Source organism: Dasypus novemcinctus, chromosome 13 (assembly GCF_030445035.2).
Source record: "Dasypus novemcinctus isolate mDasNov1 chromosome 13, mDasNov1.1.hap2, whole genome shotgun sequence".
NCBI lineage: Eukaryota > Metazoa > Chordata > Mammalia > Cingulata > Dasypodidae > Dasypus > Dasypus novemcinctus.
In genome coordinates this window covers 103,811,314-103,823,759 of record NC_080685.1, presented here as the reverse complement: position 1 = coordinate 103,823,759, position 12,446 = coordinate 103,811,314, and positions in this window count along the sequence as shown.

The window sequence follows — 12,446 nt, the reverse complement described above, 5'->3', positions numbered from 1 at the left end:
TAATATATACTCACCTGACAAGTGGACCATGAAGGCTCCTTCTGCTGGGTTCTACTAAGCAAAGACTCATTACTTTACACACCTGACATTTTAAGTAGATCCAGATTTGTCTCCAGCGAGTCAGTGCCATTAACTGCCAAGAGTATGATCTACTATTGCCACTTTTAGTTTTATCTGTACATTAGAGTTGTCTTCTGTCTTTGAATTGTCAGACAGCTTAAATCATCCTCAGATTCACAGACCTCACTCCTGTTGCATTATCAGAATATCCTAGATTTACTCCTTAAATTTTCAAGGATGAAGTGAGGTAACGTAGGCTATTTTGTGTTCCTTTTTTAACTTTCAGGTAGTGACAGAACTGTATTACGATAGGGTCTCCAGTGAAAAAGAAAACATCCAAAACAATTTTCTACTTGTTTTCATTCTTAATGCTACATTTCTAAGAAATTTTAATTTCCTCCTGAAAGCAGTGTTCTTTAATAAAAGCGGCAAGAAGGAGAAATAGTATCTTACCATATCTGATCTACTTGATACATGGTTTTCAAAAGCAAACAAGAAATTCTGCGATCCCCAGAATATCACAGATATGATGAGCACTGAGTTTAGAAAGAAACAATAAGGTTCTTTTAGATGGCTGTGTGGCAAATCTGGGATTCTAAAGATCCTCTTTGATCGCTCTAATTCATAATGGAAAGAAATGTAGGCAATCTACGTTGCATATAAGGGGTATGAATTTAACAAAATAATTTTTTTTAGTGAATGTGAAGCTCTTGGGAGCACACATTAAAGGTATGAGATTTAAAGTACAAAACCCACAATCTTTCTAATCCAATGGCTCTAAGGTCTTAAAGTTCACAGCAGTAAGTACAGTGGTTCATTGTGTGCAAGTCTGGTTTTTGACCCACGTTTATGTGCCTATCCCTTTATTGTAGCACTTCGGATTCCTTTCCTTACACATCTTAGTGTCTTCACTTACTTTAATATCAAAAGGCAGCCTTCTAAAATGAGGAAACAATTGCCAAGCACACAGGAAGCCAGCTTGCTTTGACTCCTACACCATTGTATTTCTCCATTAGGTCCCTTAACAACTCAGCTAGAAACAAGCAGCAGATTTTCCCCCACTCAGTGAGTAATTGTCTGCGCTGCAGTGACAGATGTGCAATATAGCAGTTTCTTCAGGAAAAAATTAACAGTTTGTCCAGCATGTCAGCTCGCTCTTTTTAGTGCTTGGGAGGTCTTGGCCCCATTATGGATGATTTAGAAATTGAGGCAAGCAAAGACCAGCTGCCTGTGCTGAAAGCCTTCGTTAGTGAGCCTCATCTGCATTCCAGGACTCACTCGCATTCAGAAATTGGTGGAGCCCCTCTCGCCACAAGATGAGGATGGGCTGACAATGCCTTGATTTGTTGAGAGAGAATAAATGGGTTTTTCAGAAGATGAGGAAATATCACCATTACTGGCCAATTTACAGCATTTTATCTGTTCTTCAAACATGTCACTTTTGTTATTGTTGCATGGTAATTACATAGTGAAACGGAAAGAAAACAAATTCTGGTAACGTATTCGGATGGATTGCAAAATCATATAATCCTGATAAATGCCCATTTATGATACACATGGATGAAAGGTTCATTTTAATTTTGAATGGCTAGCTCAGCCACAGACCGGATGTAGGATTAAATTCCAGAGAATTCGATTACATAAAAACAAATCGTCTCCTTTCGCTTTTTCCAACCCAAGGAATTCAGGAAGATACCCTAAGGTATTTTTCATGAACACAGGTTTTCCTGAGACAATACAAAAAGGGAATTTCAGAATTGCCTTTTTTAAGAAATGAGAACTCCCAGTGAAGCTGGAGAGGTCTCTTGTTCTGGAGCTCCATCAGGCAGATTGAAGCCTTCTCAAGGAGCCAGTGGAACTCTCTGCCTATGCTGAATATTTCTAGTTTGGAGGAATAGCCCTACTTTTTAAGCTCACTTTCCTCGTCGCTTCTGAAATCACACCAAACATTTGGATAGTAAAAATTATATTTTGCCTTGGATTCCTCTTCCTAAGATGTTTTTCATGCCCAACCCCAGGCCCATCATTGTAAAGTACTCGGATAATGAAAGTCGCAAAGATGAGAAGGAGCAATGGGGACGCTCGCCCTGGGACTACTACTTAAAATGTCAGATGTGTAAAGTAATGAGTCTTTGCTTAGGAGAACCCAGCAGAAGGAGCCTTCATGGTCCACTTGTCAGGTGAGTATATATTACGGCAAGCCTGTTAAATAAATGAGTATTTAATGCCTATTAGTTCCCAACTTTGCTGTGGCAGGGAGAGAGGGACAGAGGCAGCACACCAGCACTTAACTGCCTTGGCCCAGAGGGGCACAGGTCACTTGTGTTCATAGTCCATTGGCCAAAATCGTCACACAGGCCCGGCCTAACAGGAAGACAGCACATGGGCATCAGTGAACACAACACTCGCTTTTACTCAACTCGACACACCCAGACTGTAAATTCAGCACAAAGCAGCATTTACCATTATTTCATTCAACCTAAAATATCCGTTTTAAGCTGCAACCTTCATTTCATACCTCCTTTAAAAAAAAAAAAAAACACTTGCAAATTATGAGCCACCACCTGTTGCAAAACACATCCCAATTTTAGTAATGGGAAAATGTGGGAGCAAATGATAAAATAAGTATCAAACGAATGGTGCAAGAAAAAAGTCTATAGAAATGTCAGGCAGGCTGAATGGTTAGGTGGAATTGCTGCTGCTCCCTGAAAAATGACAGGATTTAACTAGAAACAAGGAAAAGTTCACTTTACCAGTAGCTGCTATTGTCAACATGATATGATGGCAGAGGCTCAGATAGTGGCGTTATTCCAAGATGAGTTCGAAGCCCAGCCTTAACACTTACCTTCCATAGGAGTCTGGGGCTAATCTCATTATTTTCTGACTCCTTTGCTGATGTTAGGAATAATAATTCCATCACAGGGGTTGTGAGGAATAAATTAACTAATGCACATAAATTACCCTAGTACAGCACCTGACACATAATAGGTGCTTTAACATTTTAGTATCTTTCTTTTCCTGCTTCTATGACGCAATAAGTTTTTCTTGTTTACTCTTTCATCTAAAAGGTTGGGAGAGGGTGTTGGAGAGAAGTGTTAATGAAGGTTCTCAATAAAGAGAGTCATGTTAAAGAACCTTCCTAATTTAATAGCCACTGATAGACATACCCTTACTAATCAACTTCCACTGTAACTCCAAATGATATTAAGTTTTAAAAATCAATTCAATGTAGGATTTTATATAGATGTATATATAAACAATTAAAACAAGAATTCGCCCTCCTGCGTGCAATGAACAATTTCTGACTAGCTGACTTTAAGTCATTTAGGAACCGTCGGCCGTGCCCACTGGAGCCTTTGGAACCTTCCGTGGCTCTCCCTCATGGTGTGCTGTTCATCTCACAGAACTGTGAGGCACAGAACCCAGTGCGCAGTCCCGTCTGATAATGTAATTCGCTGAGGCTTTAACAAATTCTTCAGACAGACTGCTTGCTGAAGGTGCTTAGGTTGAAATTATGTATTCACAGTCCTTTTGAGAGTATGTTCTAGAATGGCACCTACCAAGCTTTAGTGTGCGTAAGACTCACCAAGACAGCGCTTTAAAAACTCAGGTTCTCAGATGCCACTCTCAGGGAGAGTGAGTGTGCTGTGGAGAAATGCTGTCCCCGGAGAGCCAGGTTGGTCATCTCCACCCCTGGACCCCTCCCCAAGCCCGTCCTCGATGGGCCCTGTTGGGTCATCTGCCCAGCTCTCGTTTTCTGGGAACTGTTCTTGACACAACCACCTGGCCACCCTCTCCTAATAACAAGTCCAGGAATTTAGAATTAGGACAGATTTCATTCCAGCCCCACTGGGGCTGATCTCTTAAAGGAGGGAACTGGGAAGCAGAAAAAGACTGTAATTGAGATAAAGTAATGAAGCAGAGGTACGGAGAGAACAAAGATGGAAAAACAAAATGTCTGGGTTTTCTAAGGCCCTCAAGGGCTGGTTTCAAGGTGCCAGCTGGTCTCTTCCAAAAACATCCCAGGGCTAAGGAAGTAGCACCTTTCTGTAGAAGCATACGGCCTCTCCTTCCATGGGACTGGCGTTTTACATTATTGGACAAAATATTTACCACGTGGGCCTAAACATCATATCAGCAAACATAAATCAGGAAGAATCATTCTCATTACATGAAGAATTGTTATGTTGTAAAAGAGCATAGCGTCCCTTTAGGTAGCATTTTCTCAAGTGCTTACTTACAGATCGTTAAATACTTAACAGAGGGAAAAAGTAAAAGCTGAAGTGCTTAAACCAGTATCTATTAAATATCCACCAGAGATTCAGATAAAGTAAATCTAAAATCATAATGACATTTAATTGTCCAGGTTTTTAATGTTCACGTTAGCAGACCAGAAGCTAAAATAATAGCCTGTCCTGATTTACACGGGATACCTAAACATTCTACCTAGCTCACAATTCTTGTCCAAGGTCTTATCCTCAGTTCCATAAGACATCCTTTTATCTTTTAATAAATGTCCCTTTTTTGTACAGGTTAACTGAAAAGGTTTTCTGAAAGTTCCATACAGTACTATTTCCCTGCTGGCTGGTTGACTAGTATTTAAAAGTATGATAAAACAGTGAATGCTACTGTACTCAACCAATTGAATTTTCTCTGGTTAATGAATCATCTAAGAATTTAGGGTTTTAAAGGAACTATTACACCTTACAATGCTTTAATTAAGTTCCAGCTTGTGGCAAGAGAGTATTTCAATAAATTGGCTTCATTTTTTTTTTTTTTTAATTCAGCCCAGCTCTATCAAATTCTAACCCAGTGATTCCTAACTATGGGAGAGGCCCATTACTTCAAGGGACTCTCGTAAGATTGGAAAAGAATTCTGAATATTAGTTACTTTGCTTTATAAATGGATATATAACATATTGATCCCTGAGTTATTTTACAATTTTTATGTGTTACAGAGTAAAGGAGAGCCTGACAAAGCTGTAAAAAAAAATTTAGAAGCCCCTTCCCTAGTCTTGTCTTATAACTGCTTGCTTATCACACTCTGAGGCTAGAGAGATTTGCCCTTGATTGTTGAGAGAAAACGCTGTCACTGCTAAGATGAATTCCTTTGAAACTGGCAGCCCCCTTGCCCACCCATCCAGGTCACTACTGGCCTCCAACCTATTATACAAGAGTTCCAGAGTCTCCTCTATAGGAAAGAACGAGTTTGAAAAAAAGAAAAAGAGAAAGCAATGCATGAGTTCTTCTGGTTTGATTTCCTTTCATGCCTGGTACTCAGAGGCAATGAATTCCAGGGGAAGAAGCACAGGACTAGGAGTGGGATGATTTGCATGCAAGTCTGCCTCCCGCTTACCAGTTCTGGAATCTCACTTGACTGTTCTGACTTCAGGATACAGATTTATAAAATGAAAAAGTTGAATGGCAAAAGGAATCATTATCTGTATGCCTATTCTGTGAGGGAATTTCATCCATAATGCCTTAGTAAACATTTTCATAAAGCGCTATGACTACTTCCTTTGGTCCTTCTTGGTATAAAGATTAGATTAAACTTTCTTCAGTAATACAGACTAATTGAGAAAAACTCATTCTTAAATTAATGAAAAGTCCAAATCATTTAACACTAAAAGAACACAGTGTCATTGTTTTCAGGTAAATGAGTAGCAATTTAAATCAATATGAATACTTTTTATCATTTAAACTAATGAATTAATATCCAAATCAGCAGTTATGTGTGAAATGTATAGTATCAAAAGTTTTTTTAAAATTTATTTTAAAGAAACTTTAGATTACTTAAATATTACATTAAAAATATAGGGGATTCCCATATGCCCCACTCCCTCCCCCTCCCACACTTTCCCACAATAACAGCATCCTTCATTAGTGTGGTACATTTGTTACAATTGCCACTAAGTGTGGATTATAGTTTACATTATAGTTTATATCCTGTCCCATGCAATTCTGTAAGTTATGACAAAGTATATAATGGTTTGTATCTGTCATTGCTACATCATGCAGGACAATTCCAATGTCCTGAAAACGCCTCCATATTACAACTTTTTCGCTCTCCCTCCCCTCAGAGCCTCTGGTGGTCACTGCCTTTATATCAATGACCCAAGTTCTTCCATTGCTAGAATAACAGCAAGCCTATAGTAGAAAAATAGTAAGCCTATTTTAGTCCACTGTTCATTCCCCAATCCTGAGGATTTGGGAATGGTGATGCCCACTCTGCATCTAATTGAGAAGGGGCTTAGATCCCATGGGGCAGATGGATGGGACTATCTTGCTTGCAGTTGCAGACTCTCTCTGTTCCTTGGGATGGGCATTGTCCATCATTATCACCTTGTTAGTTGTCCAGGATGAGACCAATGAACTGGAGAGTAGGTGTTACAACCCTGCTGAGATTCAGGACCCAACTGGTGGAACAAAGATTTAAATCTCTTGGACATACACTTATCAAGTATAATACTAACTATAGGTTCAAATAGAATGGGCAGAAAAGCCATGTGTAGGAAAACCACAAATGGGTCCAACTCTGTCAAACTGGGTAGCATAAATTCCAAGGTAAGGCCCACTGGCAAGATGCCAAACTCCTCAGCTGTCTGCCCTGCCTGTAGTGTCTGGATGTCTCTAGACTCCTCAGGAGCACCATGATTTGAAGGACTATTTACTATGGCAGTCAGGGAGATCCTGCTGAGATGTGCATAAGCTTAACCTCTGGAATGACCTCCCACTTTGAAGTCTTTTAGCCTAAAAACTCATTTGTATTTACCATTTTCCCCTTATGGTCAAGGTCTTTTTCCAGAGGCATTGCTAGCTGGCATTTGGTAATAATCCCTCAGTGCCAGGGAGGCTCATTCCTGGGAGTCATGTCCCATGCCTGTGGGAAGGTAAATTTATATGCTGGGTTTGGCTTAGAGAGAGGCCACATTTGATCAACAAGGAGGCTCTCAGGAGGTAAATCATAGGTAACATGTAATACTAGTTTAAGTTTCAATTTCAAAAGAAAATTTTAATAAGTACAATCATCAATATCAAAGGCATTGCACAATGGTCTGGCCTCCTTCACTAGACACTGCCCCTGTACTCAGGGGCATCTTACCATCTTATTAAAGAATGTAGCAGAACTCCCCAGGGTGGGAATTTGGTATTCTTTCAGTTATTGTGTGGCTCTCCACCCACCGTGACAATGCCCCATGAACATTTGAGCACATTCATATGACTCAGAGCATGCCCCAAATGCACCCCTCCTGTACATTCCCCCATCACTGACACCTTGCACCAATGATCCTCCCCTGCCATTGTTGCAACCATTCTGTAATCCAAAACCCCTCCAAAGATGAAGTAAAAAAATAACCAAAAAAAAGTAATAAGAAAATGAAATGATATTGTTAGTTTTTAAAATAACATATAAAATACAAAAAAATTTTAATTTAAATAATAAAAAATCTTTCAGACATTATGCCTTTTATCACTGTAAGATCTGTTGTCTTGATAATTTCATTTTATTAAGTACTTTGTTTCCCCTGTAACTTGTTTATGTCATTAATTTGCTTTGATAAAACTATCATCATAGTGTATGGGCATACTAGCTCAGCCCATGTGCCAATTACCAAATTCAAAATTTGTGGGTCCAATAAATGATATTTGACAATACCTCAGGTATATGCCTCATGGTATGCCAGTCTCATATAGGATACTGCTAATTTGGCAGTCTGAACTTGAGTAAGAACCCAAGCATGATTTCCCAGAACAGTGAAGAAGATAGTGATTTTTTTTGTCTTTTAAAGACCTGGGGTCCAGGGTCAGTGACCTTAACTCCATATACAGCTTAAAAATTGGAACAGGTTTGGAGAAAATCAAGACAAATGAATAAGGGCTAAAGGGCTGGATTTTAAAAAAGCATAGGCAATGAATAATGTAGAATTTGCTAAATAATGGCCACAGAGAGGGTTTAATAACCCAGGAATATTTTTAAAGGACAAACAGCCAGGAGGAATAGAATTATTTCAAGAATTGCCCTTTAGTTTTAAATGGGGAAAGTCTATATTTCCTAGTTTAAATGGCAAAAATAAAAATAAAATATTAATCAAATCAAAAACTATTCTGAAATCTCAAACTGAATAGTTGAAGCCCTTCATGAATCAGCTGAAGGCAAAAATTCAGCACAGTTGGGGTGGGGGGGCGGTCAGAAACCATCTAACCCACCTGACAGTCCTAACCTCTCTCCATTGGGCCAGGAAAGTGTTTTTGGTGAATTCTGTCCATTCTTTTGCTGATGAGCAACATAAGAATTTGCTGTGACCCTTTCTGGGTCCATTCTTTAATCTCACTTTTGCACCTGTGAAGATAACCAAAGCAACTCGTAAGTCATTAGGCTAGGTAAGTCACTTACTACACTGCCCAGTGAGACAATGATAGTCACATTCTGCCAATGCAGAACGTCCTACTTCCTATCAGTTAACTAAATGCCGTTTACGAGTATTTATGGATCATCTGCCACATGCTCATCCTGAGCTCGTCCCTGTGAGGATTCATAAGAATTTTTTTTTTTTTTTTTGAGGTGCCAGGGGCTGGGGATTGAACCCGGGACCTTGTATGTGGGAAGCTGGTGCTCAACCACTGAGCCACATCAGCTTTCCTGAGTTGGTTTTTTCATTTGTTTTGCTTGTTACATGTTTTTGTTTTTGTTTTTTAGGAGGCACTGGGAACTGAACCCAGGACCTCCCCTGTGGTCCACATCTCAACCGCTTGAGCCACATCTGCTCCCCGTAAGAATTTTATAAAGTCCTCACTGCCCTCAAGGGACTTAGCATTTTTTGGAGCCATCTGACATACATTCAGTCATGATATTCAAAGCATTTAATAACCAATCTGACACGGACACTGGCCAATGAGAGTGGATGCTCATCATATCTGTATAGATGTCAGCCACAAATAGTTGATGTGTATAGAATGCATACCAGCTCTGCTTACATAGGTTAAAATATTTGGAGAAAAAAAACATATCTGATATGTTATATTGAATACAGTCAAATGCCAAGATGTATGGTGTTTAATTGGGATGGAAAGGGAATTCTTTGTGTGCTGCCGTTCCTCATGCAGGGCAGGCACCATCAGTGAATCACGGCCCTCTTCCATGATGAGTCCAGTGGCAGGGGCCTCAGCAGGCACTCCCAAGTGATCAGAGTTAACTCTAGTGATGAAACCCGTTCACAGTCCCTTACAGATGCCGTAAGTGTTGTTCAGGGCAAGCGAATTACCAGCAAGTTTCCCAGTCATGCAAACCTCTCCAGTGCTGCTTTCCTGATCTCTTCAGGAACCTCTTGTCTATCTCCTTTCTTTCAAATGTTCTGAAACTGGTTCTTCCCATTTCCATGCATTTGTCTGTGGCCTTCCTCTTGTCTAAAGTTTGCCCATCAGTGTCCATTTGGAATCAAGTGAAATCCCACCTTTGTCACAATCTTACCTGTATAATCTTTTAATACACTTTTGGCCAGAACTGATTAACAGAGCAAAAATAATATGTTTATTTTTTTTACTTCACTTTTTACTTGTTCTCCCATGACTCACTTTATAACTATCTTATATCCTTCTTTAGATTTTTAAGTTCCTCAACACAAAAGTATGTGCGCACTTTTAATTGTATCTTCCATGGTGATCACTGGCCCAAGAGACGCTCACTGAAATTTGACTGACTGAATAAATGAATGAATGAAAAATCGCCTCTAATTTTTGACAATGTCAATGAAAGCATCATTTAATGTCCGAAGTCAGAATGGCCGTTTGCACAATTTTATTTGAGGGAAAATACTTTTCAGACAAATACAATAGAAATGAACATAAATGTATCACACAAGGCCTGCCTTTGGTCTAATTTCACAGCTAAGAGGAGAGTTCCTGGAAATCCATAAACAAAATACTTACCAGCGGTGATGAGAAAATGTAACTCACATTCCCTCCAGGGAATGCAATTTCTTAGTGAGGCCAGCGGGCAGTTTACGAAAGTTTACCTGGTGTCAAATCTGCTGGCGACTGCGCTGTTCTGATTTAGAAATAAAGGATTGTCTCAGAGGTGTCTAGAAAATCATTCTGCAGGGATGATAAATCCCAACTTGAACAACAAAATAAGAGGGAAACCATTTGCCCCGACTGTTATTTGGACCTCGTGCTTAACTCAATCTTCAGAGATGTCAGTGGAGCTGGGAAGAGGAGGTCACCGGGCAGGGCCGGGGATGCGCTCGGCAGAGCCAGGTGGCTCCCGCTCGCTGCTGGATGCTGCGGGCTGCCTTGAGCCCCATGCCAAGGGTCCATAAGTACTCAGAACGGCTTTTGAAATCTGAATAAGAGCTCAGCTATCACCCACAAAATTGCAGTTCATCGAGTAGAAATTATGAAGAGATCCTGTTTTTCGCTTTGATTTATTGCCAAGCATGCTAGTGACAGCGACTCTTCCCAAAATAAGCTGTTGTGGGATACGATTGTTTCAGCGCAGGGTCTCCGTGTTTGATTGCAGGGTCTGCAGGCTTCAGACAGTAGGAAGGCAGCGCTTAAGCCTCTGCACTTATTGCCTGCTGGTGTACAAATATAGGATCTGGCAATTTAGCCTGAAGTCTTAGTCTCCCCCGCTACATGCCACTCTGGGAGGTACCGAGAATGCAACTTTCCGCAGGCTCCGAGACAAGAGGAGGCCCATAAGCTGGAATCAGGGCCAAGGTGTGGGCCTGCTGTATGCATAATCAACCCACAAAATTCAGTCTGATGGGCCCCGTGCTACAGTTGAACTTTGGTCTCCCTACCAGTGAAATAAGAAAAAAGCCCACCACCACCAAATCCTCATAAATGCTGAAAAGCAGCAGCTGGTAGCCAAAAAACCACCTTAATAATAGCAATGAAAATAAAACCAAAGCTGGGTACAAAAATGCCTCTATCTTTGAAAAAAAAAATTACTGCAAAGGAAATCAGAGCCACTTGTGTATCATGCACCTCTGAAGCAGAAGGAAAAGAGGAAATTTCAAAATCAAAAAACCATGCTGACCTCCATCAGATTAGCCCACAATCTATTTTTTAAATCCCTTGTGAACAGGCATTGCAGGATAGGGAGACCGTTGTTTCATTTTCTCCTTGGGGTGGAAGAATCCCCATATAGCAAAAGGATGGGACTCTCCTTCTTTGTCCTGGGACAGCTATGCTACCCTGCTTGGCTGTTGAGTCCTCTCTGAACCCTGTTGAACTAAAACGCCCTGCTCTTAGCAGTTCCCAAGTCTCTTAGTGTTTAGTCACCTGTTTACTTAATGAGGCTGGGATCGCTTCTATGGAATATCAATTTACCATGACAGGATTTGAATACACGTGCAAAGTCAATGACAACCGTGACAATTCCATTTTTATAAAGCTTTGTGGACAATGTTTGTGTCTATACATTAGTATAAAACCTTCCGGTACTTGGAGATTTGGAGAGAAATCCCTTAGCTTGGCCTTATTTCTGCGCTCAAGTGATGTTCAGCCTCATAAAGGAAGGTGCAGGTAAGGTTTTGAGGGACACCGTGGCACACCAGAAAAAGCAGGAACTCGGAGGTGAGAGTCCCGGCCGTGGCCCCTCCCCACGTGCTGGGCTGTCGTGGGCAGCCCGCAGCTTTCTAAGCTTCAGTTTTCTCATTTTTCTGCTTCTACTTTCCCAAAGGACTGTAGTGGGGATCAAATGAAATACGTGAAAACGTTTTCAAAATTGAAATGCTAGACACCTCTGTACAAAGGAGTTTATGACAAGTACAAACGTAGTTTACGTAAAGCTATAGAAGTTCAAATCAAAGACATCACATGAACTGAGATGATTACAGCAGGTTAGCTTTTCTGCTGAGCCTTAAAGAAAATTAAGCCTTCTCCACACAAAGATGGGGGTAACCCATGGCAGGTCAAGGGAACGGAGTGTACGCAGAGGTGGAAAATGTTTGTATGGCTTGTTCAAAATCTAGAAAGGAACCTCACTTGCCCGGAACATGGGTTAGATAGTACTTGAGAAAATTATTGTTTTTGGTGTCTATGTTTTAAATAGCCAAATTTCCCATCCTTTCATTTTAAATGTTAGTTACAGCAATACCAACAAATCATATACCACATGCCACATCCCCATGGGTAAATATTTACTGCTAAATCTGCGTTTTAGCTTTTTTACACAATACTCCCCAGCCCTAGACAGTGGTAACATCAACCATTAAAAATTCAAAATAGTTGCCCAATTTCCTGTGCTGTTCTTTGCTATAATGGCTGATTTTTTATGTTAATGTTTCTATTGTTTTAATATTCTTGCTCTTCTCATTCATTTTCCAAGAGATTATTGTTAGCGCCAACTCATTTGATTTATCATTTAGAGAAAGCACTTGTTC